Source organism: Rhinolophus sinicus, linkage group LG03 (assembly GCF_036562045.2).
Source record: "Rhinolophus sinicus isolate RSC01 linkage group LG03, ASM3656204v1, whole genome shotgun sequence".
Classification (NCBI taxonomy): domain Eukaryota; kingdom Metazoa; phylum Chordata; class Mammalia; order Chiroptera; family Rhinolophidae; genus Rhinolophus; species Rhinolophus sinicus.
This window is the reverse complement of record NC_133753.1, coordinates 77907451-77924057: the sequence shown is the minus strand read 5'-3', so window position 1 is coordinate 77924057 and position 16607 is coordinate 77907451.

Genomic DNA, 16607 nt, shown 5'->3' with positions numbered 1-16607 from the left:
TAAAGATTGGGACTGTTGCCAGGGGAACTAACCCTGTGATTAGAAGGTTGGAACTTCCAGGGGAGGGGAAAGAGGCTGGAGATTGAGTTTCATCACCAATGGCTTAATCAATTATGTCTATGTAATGAAACCTCCATAAAACCTCACAGGGATAGGTTTCTGAGAGCTTCCCGGTTGGTGAACACGTGGAGGTGTGGGCAGAGTGATGCCCTGCAGAGGGCATAGAAGCCCAATGACCCTTCCCTCATACCTTGCTCCGTGCATCTCTTTAATCTGGCTATTTTTTGGTTGTATTATGTTATGATAAACTGGTAATCTATTAGTAAGTAAAATGTTTCTCTGAGTTCTGTGAGCCACTAGCAAACTAATCAAGCATAATGAGGCAGTCATTGGAACGCCTGTTGGTCAGAAGCATAGGCGACAATCGTGACAACCTAGACTTGGGATTGGCATCTGAAGTGTGTGTGTGTGTGGGGGGGTGGGGGGTATGGGGGGGTGCCACCTTGTAGGACTGAGTCCTTAACCTATGGGATCTGATGCTATCTCCAGGTAGACAGTGTCAAAATTGATTTGAACTGTAGGACACTCAGCTGGTGTCTGAGAATTGCTTGGTGGTGTGGGGAAAAACTCCCCCATGCATTGGAGTTGTTAGAACAGAATCTTAAAACCAAATCGGCAAGAAAGAAGGTTTGAAATCATCAAACTCAATGACAACCCAGTAAAATCTAATAATAAACTCTAGGCAGAGTATGAATGAGTACTGGAAGTGCATTAAGATCCAAGCAAGAATCATCAACCCTGAGCGGGATTTATTAAATACCCACTTGTACAGAATACCAGTCAGAATGTTGTATGCTTAGATTCGTTTTGCACTCCTGGAAATTTTCCTTCAAAACCTAAGATAATTTCTAATTCCTTTATTTGAACTTCATTCTTTTTATCATTTGTTCTTGCTGCATAATTCAGTTTACTGATCCCTGTTATGATTCCCTCTCCTCTCCTTCCCTTCTCTTTACAGCTGTTCCATCTGTAGTTTTTCTAGCTGTCCATTCGCCCCTTCTCTCCCTTGGTTTTGTCTTTGTCTCTTTGTTTGATTCATAGTGAAGTTGGAGTATAGGGTGAAGGTTGTTGCATGTGACATCTCCTATGTGCCTTCTTGGGGCTTGTGTGCGAATCACCTTTTTCTCAGTATGACACGCGATTCCTTAGTGTTGCTAGTACAAATCCACATCTCTGGTGAAGTCTGAAGGGTAATTTGAGGGTCCAGCTGGTCTTGTGATCATGGATGAGCAACCTGAAGGAAATGCTTGGAGTTGGGACCCAAATAGGCCTCGGAGGTTTGGGTTTCATTTAAAAGAGAACATCCTCATGTTTCCCAGCTGTCCTAGCCCTTGGCAATTCCAGATTCATGGGGTTTCTTTCAAGAAGCACCTGTTTGTATTGTAGCCTGAATTTGTAGCAAATTATTTCTACACAGTTGGAAATAACATCAAATTGGCTCTTTTACCAGGCACGCTGGACGGACGCATTTGGGTTTCGTAGATGTTTGTGTGTTCTTGTAGTGTGAAAATGCCTTTATTTAAAACAAATACATTTTCCAGCTCATTATCCCACAGTGTGAAGCCCAATTCTGTTAGAAATAATTACAATGGCTGAATTATTTTGCTGAGAAAAACAGGTATCCACATGCCACTCCAAAGCTAAACTTTTGTTTCCAACAGGCTTTTGATGCATCAACCCAAGATACTGTGACTTGAAAGTTTAAAGAACATTCCTCTAAGGTTATTGTCATATATATTTTTATTGATTTCATGAAAAATCCTTACCAATACTCTCAATAAATATATTTCATATCCCTCTTAGAGTACATCCAAAGGAGAGGAGCTTCTTTTATTTTTTGTTTTGTCTTAAAAATATCGAAACACATTAGATACTGTGGTCTTACTGGGAGGAAAACGAAAGGTTCATCTTATAACTTGTTATGTATACTATATATAAAAATGTCTAATTTGCTTTGGGAAAATAAGAGTAAAAATCTGAAGGAAGTAGAACTTTAAAGATGCAAAAATTCCAATTCTCAAACAAAGTCTGAAACCTTTGGGTCCATGAACCTCTGACATGAAGTTCAAATGAACCAGCCTCTGAGCTCTTTGTCCATATTTATCTTTGTCAGGGTGACACCAGGCATGGCTTATTCTTCCCTTCACCTCTAATTTGAAGATAATTAAAGAATAGGTGGATGAAGGAGATGGTGAGGAAGAGAGAATTAAATGCTCCGTTCACTATAAATTTTTTTCAGTGTCTGAATCTATATGTTATTCAAATAATTAGAGTTGATCATTAATTCTCAACAAGCTTTATAAGGTTAAAGCAGTCATGTTTACCCAGGGAGAATGGAAAATTCCCCCAGGTGAATACAATTTTGCAGTAAATATTTTGGTGTGCAACAGATTTGGACTATGGCCATACTAGCTCTCCTACAAAGGGCACTGGGCAGAGACTGTTTAGTCCTTGCAGGTACATTTTCCTGGCCCTCAAAGGTGCTCCTTGAATGGTGCTGTGAGATATTAGGAATGCTGTATTTTATATCCTCCTCTTGGTGATTCACACTGCACTTTAACACACTAAAATTTCAAAGAAATTCTCTAATATAGTAACTTGTTTAACTTTACTTAACCCAAGTTTCCAAGCTTATATGATCACAGTGCCCTTTGTATGTACATTTATTAACATTCTGTGATTCCACAGAAGGAATGGTATTTTTTTTTGCTTAAAAAGCTTTGCTAGGAAGATTTCCAGAATCATCTCCTGATGTGTAGGTTATGTTTGGTAAGAAATATCATACCTATATGATATTGCCAAAATTATTCTAAAATCTTAGAAGATGTGTGAAGGCCCAGGATATAAGAAGGATGTAGCAGTGAGTTAAAGAAATAGTAATTTGGTTTCAAATACAAATACTAAATTCAAATACTGTAGGCTATTCTGTAAGAGTTATCATTCTACTTTCTTATAAAATTATCACAGTTTGTTTGTGAGATATAAGCTAATGTTTACAGAAACTATTATAATGTGCAACATGGCTGGAAAATAAGGGCCTGGTTAACTACTGGTGGGAGTTCAATTTTAGGGGAAAACTGTCCAAAATTTATATTTAAGTTTTTTTATATTGAATATCTGTATTTGTTTTAAAAGTCTATAATAGAAATATTTGAGTTTCCACCCCTCCACCTCTCTCTTCCCTTTTGTATATTTTAAAAACAATTCTAAGCCCCCTCCTGTGTGCGCAGTAGTGTGTTAGGTGCCTCTGGGGGATAAAAAGAAATAGAAGGCATGAGCTCTGCCCTTGAGTAGCCCATCAGAAAAGACTGTAGGTTGGGTTCTTACACTGGCTAGGCAGAACGGAGGAGAAGTGCATTCTGGGTGGGAGGTTCAGCTGAACGAACAAGCAGAAGCAAACCTGGTCTCATCCCATAGTCAGGACCAGGAAGCAGGAAAAACTCACGTTGCTTTGAGTCAAGTGGTGACGGCCCTCTGAGGGATGGCTGCTTGCTCAGAGGGGGATCTATAGCTAGAGCCCCTTCGTTGCTTTTTATATAAGGATAGATCTTCCTCCCAGTTCAGAAAAAGGTTAAGTACAAGAGTGTTATCTGTGAGGAAGCAATTATTTATGAAGCTGGATTGACATGGGAGCAAAGTCTACAAGAAATCTGAAGCCTGTCCCTTTGATGGACATGATGACAACTTTATGCAGATGATGGAGAGGAGCATTTTCCAGCCCAGTCATTGGTTGACACCGTTTTCCAATAGTGTTCGCGGGGTCTAAAAGGATCTCATCCTTCCTTGTGGTGAAAAAGGAGAATCTATTTTGCACAATGGCTAGAAACCTAGGTACCAGGCTTTTCCTGGAAAATTGATGATGTTTTCCTAGCTCTGGAAAGGAAAGAAAGAAGAGGAACTTTCTAAATAAATAAACAAGTCTTTGTATGCTTTTGGGAAAGTTAGCTGATTTGGGAAAAGGTAGAAGCAGACTAAAGAACTGGAGGAAAAGGTAAGGAAGTGCCAGGCTATTTCATGGCTGGTCGCTTGATGCCGAGTTAAATTGATTGTTCTGATCACGTCTCACCTTTCTCTCACAAGGTGCAAAGGGACACAATCAGCTATTTCCTAGTGACCATTAGACTTGAAAGATCAGAAAAGTGCCCTTTAAGGAATATTATTTCAGGTGAAATATTAACAAACTGCTACTACTCTCCTAACTCTCTTCTATGTACAACTTTTTTTTTTTTTTTTTTTAATGCTTGTTAAGAGGACTTTACCTGTAGGCTGTTAAGAGGACGTTACCTGTTAGTTAACCAATTAACTGGGAGTTACTCTCAGAGAATTAAGTAGGGCTTTGCAGTCCAGAGATAGAAAAGCCCCAAGCAGAAGAAATGAATAATTTAATTCCTATTGAAATAAGAAAAGCTTTGGAAAATTTTCTGCTGTCTTCTGGGATTTTGATGTGTCTTTTCAAGCACAGTGAAATCCTGGATTTGCTGCTATGCCTAGATCAGTCAGATATAGCAATGTAAGTGCTGTTTTCATGAGGCAAGAGCTTTTTTTAATGTTAAAACTTTCATCTTCCTTCTTAAAAGTATAGAACCAGCATTTTTAAATGTAGCCTATAGGGGGTGTATGACAGTATAATTATTCTAAGGGAATTTTAAAATGGTATACAAGTACTTTTAAAACACAAACCTGAAAAACGTGCCCCTCAAAAATACGTTGCCCACAAGTATTGAGATTCTATGTTGTCACCTTTAGCAAGATTTCTAAAAACTCTTACAACACAATGAGAGAACTAATAGTATAAACCTTTCAGCTGTTTTAACTATAATTAACTGCTTTAGTCTTTATATTATAGCAGCTGAGACTCATTTTATGATGTAAAATGTGTAAGCAAGTACGGCATCATGTATTTGTAGTCAGTCTCAGTGGCAAGGATTATTCCAAAATTAGCCCAAACATCAAGAGTGATTTCAGTCCCAAGAGTAGAGTGTACAAGCCAAGGGCCACAAAGACTGGGGTGGAGTCCTTGTTGCCAGGAGGCTACCACACAGCCTTTAAAGTGTGTTCTGACTGAGGGGACTCTGGGAATTGGCCAACGATTGGCTGAAGAAGCCTCTGACTCAGTCCGTGCCTGGAGGTGCCAATGACAAAGCAGAGTTACTCCACAGAAGTAAACACAGGACACTGGAATAGCTCCTTGAGCATCTAGCTCTGGCGATGGGGGTCAGCAAAGGCTCCTTACGGAGTGATTATTATTCCATGATGTAGAAATACATAACAGGGAGGATATATGTAAATGCAGAACAACAAAATGCCAGTTACTACAAGTGTTCACAGATGCAGTCTGATATGCTTCCACAGCGTTATCTCATATCAGCTGAATGTTATCTACTTGAATACTTCCGGATCTTCTCTTTTCTAGATACATGGCAGGATTATACTTCCCTAATCCCTTGAACGAAGTGTGGTCATCAGACTTGCCTTGACAGCAATGTGAACAGAAGTGATATGTGTCACTTCCAAGGAGACATTTTAAAAGTTTGTATGCAAGTCACCATCCCTTTTTCCCTCCTGTGACAACCCAGGCAGCCTGTTTCTAGATGAAATGCTCCTCAACTGAGTCTTGAGTGACTTGAGAAGCAGAGTCACTCTGTCAACCCATATTGGACATATGTTGTGAGTGAGAAATACATTTCTGTTGCCTTAAGCCGTTGAGATTTTTAACAGTGTAACTTTTTCTTCACTGACTAATGTAAACAAACATCCATCCACAATTTCTCCTATGAACTCTCAAGTTTCCTGATAAGGGACATTAATCCTGAGTAAAATGCAGAAGCTTCTCGTACTGTTTTAAAAAATAGACTTTATGTTTTTTTAGAGCAGTTTTATGTTCACAGCAAAACTGAGTTTAAGGGACAGAGATTTCTCATGTATGTCCTGCACTCACACACGCCTAACCTTCCCCCATTATTAACTTACCTCATTAGAATGGTAAGTTTGTTGCAACTGATGAACCTACGTTGACATGTCATAATGACCCAAAGTGCATAGTTTACATTAGGGTTCACTCTTGGTGTTGTACATTCAATGGGTTTGGACACATGTATAATGACATGTATCCGCCATCATAGTAACATACAGAGCATTTTCTCTGCCCTAAAAATCCTCTGCGCTCTATCTGCTTATCCCTCCCTTTCCCCAACTCCTGACAATCACTGATCTTTTTACTATCTCCATAGTCTTGCTTTTTTCAGAATGTTACATAGTTGGATGCATGTAACATATAGCCTTTTCAAAGTGGCTTCTTTCACTTCGTAACATGCATTTGTTTTCTCCGTGTCTTTCCATGGCTTGATAGCTCATTTCTTTCTAGCATAGAATAGTTTTCTATTGTTTGTATGTACCACTATTTGTTTATCCATTCACTGACTGAAGGATATCTTGGTTGCTTCCAAGTTTTGCAATTATGAATAAAGCTACTATAGACATCTGTGTGCAGGTTTGTGTGGAAATAAATAAAATTTCAACTCCTTTGGGTAAATAAGAAGGAGCACTTTTGCTGGATCATATGGTAAGAACCTGTTTAGTTTTTGAGAAACCACAAAACTATCTTCCAAAGTGGCCGTACCGATTTTTTATTCACCAGCAATGAATGAGAGTTCCTGTTGCTCCATGTCACCTTCAACATGTGATGTTGTCAGTGTTCTGGATTTTGGCCATTCTACTATGTGTGTGGTGGCGTCTCATTTTAATTTGCATTCCCCTGATGTGGAGCACCTTTTCATATGTTTATTTGCCATCTGTGCATCTTCTTTGTTGAGGTGTCTGTTAAAGTCTTTTGCCCATTTTTTAATCAGTTGTTAATTTCCTTATTTTTGAGTTTTAAGAATTCTTTGATATTTTAGATGACAATTCTTTATCAAATGTGTCTTTCGTAAATATTTTTTCCAAGTTGGTGGCTTGTCTTTTCATTCTCTTGACAGTGTCTTTCACAGAGCAGAAATTTTTACTTTTTGTGAAGTCTAGCTAATTGATTCTTTCTTTCATGGATTGTGTTTTTGGCAGGCATTGTACCTAAAATATTATTGACATACCCAAAGTCATCTACATTTTCTCCTATGTTATCATTGAGGAGTTTTATATTTTGTGTTTTACGTAGGTCTGTGATCTATTTTGACTTAATTTTTGGGAAGGGTGTGACATTTGTGTCTAGACTCATTGTGTGTGTGTGTGTGTGTGTGTGTGTGTGTGTGTGTACATGTCCAGTTGTTTCAGCACCATTTGTTAAAATGACTATCTTTGCTCTACTGTATTGCCTTTGCTCCTTTGTGAAAGGTCAGTTGACTATATTGATGTGGGTCTATTTGGGGGCTCTCTATTCTGTTCCATTGGTTTGTTTGTACTTTTTGCATACTTTCTTGATTACTGTAGCTTTATAGCAATTCTGGAAGTTGAGTAGTCCTTTGACTTTGTTTTTCTCCTTCAATATTGTATTGGCTATTCTGGGTCTTTTGTGCCTCTAGTGCTTTTTGTGCCTGGCATCTATTAGAGTGGCCCAAGTCCTTTTGGGGGTTTACTTTCTGATTATTGACTGTCAGAAAGCTGAGTTTTGGCTCAGTGAGTTGTTCTCATAAAAAGGATAACCATTGTTGCTCGACACAATCTAAATGAGCCAGGTCCACAAGAAGCAATTAAGTAACAATAAGTCAAGTCCATATGTTATTAGTCCTAGAATGAGTTAATCATAATTCCAAACACATTTCAACAGACCTAAGTTCACAGCTTAAGTGACAGTTTAATATAACCCAAGAACCAATTTGTATCAATATATTTACTCTCTAGGTGGGTAAAGGATGCAGTTTACTTTTCCTGTCTTGGTTCATGACAGCAGTGTCTTCCCAGATACCCAGACTCTGTTTTCTCTGTCATTCCTTATCGCCCAAGCAATTGCCAAGACTTACTGCGTCCTGCTCCTGAGTTTCTCTCTCATATAATCACCTTCTTCCCACTGCATTGTGGGAGCTTCCCAAGGCCTAGCTTATGCTCTGTTCATCACTTTCTTCATAACTGTGTCCTTCTGATTGCAATTTCTCAGGCTGCAGCCTACTATTTATGTTGCTACTGTTTCTTTTCTAAACCAGACCTGACTTTTCAGTTAAAAATGGGAAATCATTGATACATTTTTAATGTCTTTTCTATTATTTCTACTTTCTTGGCTCATTCTCCCCTTATCTGTTAGCATTAGCATCTGAGCTTCTTGTTCCCATCTCATAAATGAATTCACTTAAAAAATTAATTGATGTTGGAAGACATTTGTGACATTGTACCATATGAGATATTCTTTCACCTATTGTACTGGCACCACAGTAGCAATAAAACAAAAACTATAGCTTCAAATTCAGTTTGTTTTTTCTTCAAAAATCGTATTGGACCCCTTGTTCCCACAGAATACAGGAATTCAAGGATACTTAAGCTTACTTCTATCTTCAACTACTAGTTTGTTCTTCAAAGTAGAAACTCTTATTCTTCCTTAGTATATTTCATACAGTACATACTCCAAATAAATGTTTTTAGAATTTATTTGCTGAGTGAATTACTTGTCCTAATGACTAATAGTGGATCAAATGTGGGCGGGGGTAGCAACATTTCTAGGAGAGCTTCTTAAAACTGCATTGCCCCCCCAGTGCCTGGTCGCGAGGTGCAGTGAGCGGTCCTGTTATAGTGAGTCACTGTTACTGATGGAATGCTTGAATCGCTTTGGGCAAGAACAAATATTTGAAAACCACGGTTGCGGGTCATTGGAAGGTTATGAATAGGAGAGTTTATGCCAAATAGTTAAACAATAAGACAATGAGCTTCTTCACATAATGTCCCAAATCCCTCTTGAGCCTCTCTTTGACACCAATGAAGACATATGTGACAGCTGGAGGTAGTGGAGCCCATACTTGTCCTTTGAACTTACTGTGTAGGACATATGGAGTTATAACCAACAGAAGTAACGTTTAAAATCCTTCCCCAGATGTCAAAGAGGAAACATGGAATTGTAATATTCATGCACATTCTAAATTGGGGGATCATTTTTACCTCTTAATACAGAGGTATTTTTCGGCACACTTTAAAGAGAGATCGTTTGGGGTAAATGTCATGAGATGAACTCTTTCTCAGGGCAAAGGTACGGCCAATTTATAAATCCCTTTTAAAAATAAACGAAGAAGTGTTTCTTTCCATCTGTTCTAAGCACTGCACCTGAAGTCTGGACCTGAGTCTGAAGCCTGCCAACACTTACATGCTGATTAATCCTATAAAATTTGATAGAGTCATTCCACTACAACACCTGGAATAATTGCATAGTTGCTGGCACAAAAAAAGAGCAGAAGATACTGTTAAATCTGCCAATTGCGGTGTAGTTAATAGTTCCCCAGAAACTGCACTAAATACTACAGTCCTGACCTTTTTGTTTATTCATGACCCATTTTCTTTGTATCCTTCTTCCTCTAATTCGATTGTTTGTAGCTACATTTAACAACAACAAAAAGAAGAAGCAAGCCACCCACACCAAAATGCTCCCTTCATCCATTAAAATTAAGCAGTAATAATAACAGAAGCTGAGAGAACAGTGAAGCTGCTGAGTCCGAGAGTACATCAGTAAAATGCAGGTTAGGGCTCTTTTATTAGAAACGTAGGTCTGCTGGCTTCCCTATGTTGGACTGGGCCCAAGCCATGGGGCACCCTAGCCTGGGAACAATTCTTTATGGTAAATTATGCTTAGTTGTTATTCTAGAGCACTTTTCAATTTTTTTAGTCTTATACTAATAGTGCCTCCATTCTCATATAAATTATGAGAGCCAAGAAAAAAAAAGACGCAAGTGTTTTAGTTTCCCATTTTATCAATAGAAAACTAAGGCATTAAATGGTTGTAATACTTTTCTATAGTTAATTCTAGTTGACTATCCAGATAACCACCTATGGAAAAAAAATAAGACACTGGTCTACAGAAATAAGTGGCATAATGAAAGGATATGGGTTTTAGAATAAAAAGCCTTCAGTAAGTTACCCAAGCTTGTCAATCTTTAATTTTCTCATCTATAAAGCACTAATAACGATGTGTATATATTTGTGCTCAACATACATTCATTTGCTTACTATATAATTTGCTCCGTTGTTACATTTTTTAAATTTGTCAACTACTTGTGCAATACTCGTATGTGTTATATAGGAAGGGCTAATAATTTATTAACACCTATGCAAACTATTTGCCTTTTGATAAAATAGTTTTAAAAAATTAGCAAATGGAATAATTGGGCTACTTATATAGGTGAGAGATACCTGAAATTATTTTTAGAAAAAGATTTTAAATAAATATAATAAATCACTTAGAATGAGTGGGGTTAAAAATTTCACTAGACTACAATTTTCTGAGTTCTTCAAAAGTAGCATTTACTATGTTTTTTTGTGATTACTAAAAGAATATATATTCATTGTATAACGTTTGGAAAACATTGAAGAGCACAAAAAGAATTCCCGTTATACATGATAAATTTAAGATACACTTTTTCTTGAAAATCAATTGCCCAACATGACAGTGAACACATTTTGCAAAGCATGAAACCTCAAGGACAGACCAAAAGGAAAGGATATGACAGCAGATGGAAATGTCAATAAAACTTTGGAAGATAGGACACCGGTGGATTATTGCTAAATAACTGAGAAGGCTGAAAAAATACAAATCCAGTTATATACAAGGAGAAATAGGAGGGGGTGGGGGTGGGGGATTAAGAAAACACCTAATAGTTCTGAGCTTCCAAATTCAAGATTGTAGGTATACCAAATGTTCAGTAATCTTGAAAATGGGAGATTGCTTTAAAATTTATATAATGAGTACTTAAATCCTCAGATTCCCTTATTCCAGCAGAAGATGCCTTTTGTGGAAAGGTTGAACTAAAGAGACTTTGGATCTAAGGTATAGCTGACATATGAGGTAGACTAAGTGAAAATCTGTACTGGGGGACATGCATTCCTACTTTTCGGGTTACATGTGGAAGGACTTCCCTAGAGTAACATTCTTGGTATCTGGACCTATCTATCCCTGTCTCACTTTTTCCCATGGAGGAGGAATTACCTGACTGTTGAGTTATAACTGTTGATCACTGTTTCATGACTTGGAAGATCTAATTCATTAGTCTTTCTTTTCTCTCTGTGTGAGGCAGTGATCATGGGTAAGTGAGTATGTTCTGAAAGCCTGAAAGTTCCCGCAGGTATGCTGACCAAGGTCAAGACAAGGGCATGGAATTTGAACAAGCTCATTTGGCCCTCACATCTAAGCCACATTCTTCTAACCAACTGAGTGAGAAAGATGATCTTTGGGCTTTAATCTCTCAGATTGTTTTGTTTAAAAACTTGGGCAGAGTTTTAAGGCAACAGAGGTACTATTCATTGATTCACTAAATAATAAACAGTTTGCATCTTGAACAGAAAGATTCACAGTCTCCTTTCTCCATCTGACTGCTAGAATACTGGTGGCTTCGTGATATACAGAAGATGGATCAAACATCTCTGGGGAAATGACCAAAGGTGGGTGGGGGGTGGGAGGTGGTTGGGGACACTGCAGATATTAGCATATGGGAGTCCTCCAATGAAATGGCCAGGTTCCTGTATGTTCATTTACATAATGCCTACTGGTCAATAAGCCTGTCCAGGCAAAAAGTTTCAAATCATCATTTTAGTGTCTCACTCTTAAATATAAATTTAAAAGCAGAGACTTTTGAGGAAAAGCTCTAATGTAAAAGGCAAAAACAAGAAGAAAAAAGAATAAACGAAAGGATTTCAGAGAAAATGGAAATAATACATGTACCAGAATTAAACATTACAGTTCATATTACTATCCTAAGAAAATTATTCCATAAAATAAGAATAAGATGACATAAAAATATAATATTCAGGAATAAGACAAAGGTTTTACAAATTGAAAATATGATATTGTATTAGTTTTCTATTGCTGCTGTCATAAATTACCACAAATGTAGAGGTTGAAAACAACACAAATTTATTATCTCATAGTTATGAAAATCTATAGTCTAAAATGGTCTCACTGGGCTAAAATCAGAGTATCACCAGGGCAGAATTCCTTTCTGGAACCTCTACGGGAGAATTTGTTTTCTTGACTTTACCAGCTTCTAGATACTGACTGCATTCCTTGGTTTGTGGCTTCCTTTCATCTTCAAGTCTAGCAATGGCTCGTTGAGTCTTCATCACGTTACATCTCTCTGCCTCCCTCTTCCACATTTATAGGCCTCTTGTAATTACATTGGGCTCCCCCAGATTATCCAGGATAATCTCTATATTTTAAAGTCAGCTGATTAACAACCTTAATCTCATTTGCAGATTTAATTATTTGCCACTTAACATATTTGCAGGTTCACGATTTGCATTGTGGATATTTTGGGGAGGGGGCATTATTCTGCCCACCACAGAAGAGCAAAAATTAAACACTCTAATTGCAGGAATGAAGATAAAATTGTAGAAATAGCCCAGTCAGTGTAATAAAAAAGACAAAGAGATGAGAAATAAGAAGGGGAAAAAAAAATCAAGACATTGGAGAAACAAGTCCAATGATTAGAAATTCAAGAAAGAAAATACAGAAAAAGGGGTAGGGTGACATTACTTAAAAACAAACAATAATATATAAGAAAATTTCCCAGAACAAAAAGACTTGAATTTTTAATTAGCAGAAATTTCAGAAAGAAAGTACAGAAGGAATTTATAGGAAGAAATTATGGAAGGAGTGACATAAGAAAATTCCCCCAAATCCTGAATTTCCATATAGAAAGAGTCCACATAGAGTTCAACAAAATATTTGGAAAAGCATCACATAATAACATACCATATATTTCAAAATACGAAGGATAAACATATGTGAAAATTTTCCAGAGAGAAAGCAAAAATCCTATACCATTTGACCTCCTCATGACACTGACATTCTCTACAATAATATTGGAAGCGCAAAGAAAAATAATACTTTCTGAATTCTGTTCTTGAATTCTGATCCTGGGTATGTTGTTAATTAAGTGGAAGCGTTCTTTTTTTTCCTTTCTTTTTGTAATTAAAAAAAAAAGTATTTATCTTCTAGGCACCCTCTCTCAGAAAACAAATTTAGCGTTTGAAAATGTGGCAATGAACTAAGAAAGGAAGAAACAAAGAATTCAATAAGTGAGTGTGGTAAAGAGAAATTTCAAGTAAATGGTGAAGGGAAGCTCTGCTTACTGCTGTGGAGTAGGTTACAAACAGTCTGAATGGCGTGGAAAGACAGAGTTTCAGTGGGAATATCCCCAAGAAAACAATAAAAAGGAAGAAAGATTACCTAAAGTATTCTATTTTAATGAGAAGAATTTGATAGTTCTGTCAAAAAATGCGGAACTAAAGTAGGATAAATACTTTGAAAAGTAAGCAAATGAAACAGCAAGGTCTTATTTTCGGGGAAACACGGAATTAATAACTCAAGTAAAAACAAGAAGCTATAAAGAATGCAGACATAAAAATAGTATACCATGTAAATCAGTTGTAAATAGTATTTACATAATAGTGGAAATACTAAACACTGATTTAACTAAGTAATCATATAATTATTTGGGGAAAATGGGGAATAGATGTAGCTCTATGGTTTAAGACAGTTAAATCTTCATTTTTCATAATAGGAAGTCAAAGAAAATGTCAGAAAAAGATATTTCAAGAATTTTCAACATAAACTAATTATTTTGAAATGAAGATAAAGAAACAGTTAAAAGACTTAAAGAAATCAGGAGTTCAGATTGTTGGGGCAAATCATAATTTGGATTTTTAAACTATGTCCAGGTAATACTTTTAAAAAAATAAAACAAATTAATTTTCCTTTTTAAAAAAATCTATTTCATTTCATAACTCTTTCCCTCTCTCATTCACTATGCTCCAGCCACACTAGCCTTCTAACTGCTCCTTGAAAATGACAACTTCTCATCCAAGGGCGTGAGAAGCTATTCTATTTTTCAGTGCCATATTGAAAATTTCCAAGTGTCCCTTCTTAATATTCACCTCTCAGCTCAATCATCATCTCCATAGGGAGGTATGGTGGAGTAAAGATGGTTGAAATATTTGATGCTCCTCTCGTCAATAGGTAGATTCTGTTTCCCCTTCCCTTGAATCTGAGCTGGGTTGTGACTACTTGATTGATAGACCACTTCAGTAGTGATGCAATGCTAATTCCAGGCCTAGGCTTTTAGAGGAATGGCAGCTTCTCCTTGGTCTTTTGGAGCCTTAAAGTTCAATGTAAGAAGTTTGACTACTCTGATGCCAGATGTTGTGAGAAGCCCAAGCCCAACAAATAGTGGTGTGTAAGTGACGGCTTGCTTGAACTCAACTCCCTACAGGGGCAGTGGAGGGCTCTCTTGAGGTAGAGGCTAGGAAGTCTCCCAGTACTGAATCTGTTCCTTCACACAGTACCTCTTGTGGAGCTCCTCATCACAGCCCAGCCCCTCTAATACCTCTCACATCCTGCTAGATAACATTCACCCCATTTCTTTATTTCCTGACCAGCCTGGCCTCTGTCTTATAGGAGAGTCTGGATCTTTATTTATTTTCTTTTCAAGCACAGTTTCTCGCAAAATCTTTAATCCCTTTTTCTTTAAGGACTTAGACTTTTGACTCTCAAATAACCAATTCTCAAACAAAGACCTTCAAAAATTCTGACCATTAGAAACATAAAGGATTGTCTCTACTATGAATTTTATAAAAATTAGAAACTCAAAATATGACCTTTATTTTTCATTCCTGCCAGAGTGGACAATGAAAGCCTCTGACTCAGTAGGATGAAGAGAAGGTTATAAGGTAATGATATCTACAAAACATATCCCACCGTATCATCGTGCTGCAGAACTGGAATATGAACACTGACAGGTCGACTTCAAAGGCTCCTCATAACCACTGTATTATAAGTCTCTCAAGAATTTATCTCTTTTTAAACAAACCAACTTTTCTCTTAATCAGGAAAAAGGAGAGGGATAACCCTTGGTAATAGGCTTCCTCCAGTATGTATGTGTGCGTGTGAGGGACACATTAGACCGAATTACATGTTAGTGGTATTATCAGAAAAATGGGTTCTTATGTAATGCTGATGGCTAACATTACTTCTCTCTCTAAGACTGAACTTGAAAATGGTTCTTTAGTCTATCCTTTCTTCTCTGAAGGCGTGGATAAAAAAACAAAAATCCTGTATATATGAAAGCTGTTGAATCAATCACATTTAAAGTATTTGAATTTAAAAGGAGAGATAAATTGCCGCAACATTCTAGGGTAGTATTTTAGTTCAGTTGTTAGAGTTCTAAATGGCTTTAAATTTGTTAGTCACTGCTGGAAGTTTAGTGGTTCTTCCTGTTTCTCAAGACTGTCATATTATGAAGGAACCACGTTGACTTGCTGACTCATATCCTAAAGGCCCACAAAGAGTTAATTAACAGCTTTTGGAGGTGTGCGTCTTATTTATTAAATACTCTTTTGTCAGAAAATTCAATAAAGTGCTATGCAGAGCGACAAAGACCAACATTTCCCCCAGTGAGACAGACAGCAGAGAGAGATTCACCACTTCTCACTTCTCAGATGACTGCTTATTTCTCTCTGAGTCTCTTCCCTTCTTCTATAGATTCCAAACTCTTTCCGGTGAGTTTTTGAAAGAAGAAATGAAATGAGCATAGCAAGTTTAGTGTTAGTAGACGTTAACCATAGATATGGAATGAGATAGAGAAAGAAAGGAAGGAATTGGGAGATGTGGGTTTCTCACAAGGTCAGCCTGGCAGCATTCATGATATGGCAGGCTTTGGAAACTGTGAGATTAAAAAAGTGGCTGGAAGTTTTAGGGATATGCTATGTGACACCATATATAGAGAGTATTCTGATGTAAATGGGTGCACTGAATTTGCTGTTTGGCTTTCTAAGCATTGATTCTTCAGGAATCTGATGACTGGGGAAACTAGGGCAGTATGATATGGGTAAAGAAAATCCCACATTTGGGGAAGTACGTTTCTTGCTGATTCCATTTATTCCTTTAGGCAAAAATGTGCACCGAACATTCACTACCGAAGTGAAACAAATTTTTAAACTGGAATCTTACTTAAAAATATAAAGCAAGAGTCATTTCACTAAGCTGTAGAATAATAGGTCCTTTGGAGACGATAGTGTTTTGTTCTTTGCTGTAAAACATTTGGAACAGTGCTTTACATGCAGTAGGTGAAGCCATGTCATACAGGTGAGCTGAATCAACCATCAGAGATGCAAGAACTTGTGTTCAATATATTTATACAGTCAAGTGTGCAAATTATTTTAATATTGGTAAGTCTTGGGAACATTAATAATAACTCATTTAATTCAGATAATTTATCTGAGTATTCTAATTTTCAATTATTTGAATAACTGGGGATTTGCTGTGAGAAAAAAACAACTTTATTTTCTGGGACCATGTTATATAATAGTTGACTATGGATTTGTGTTCTATCTTTCAAATATTAATTTACTTAGTCATTCAATATATATTT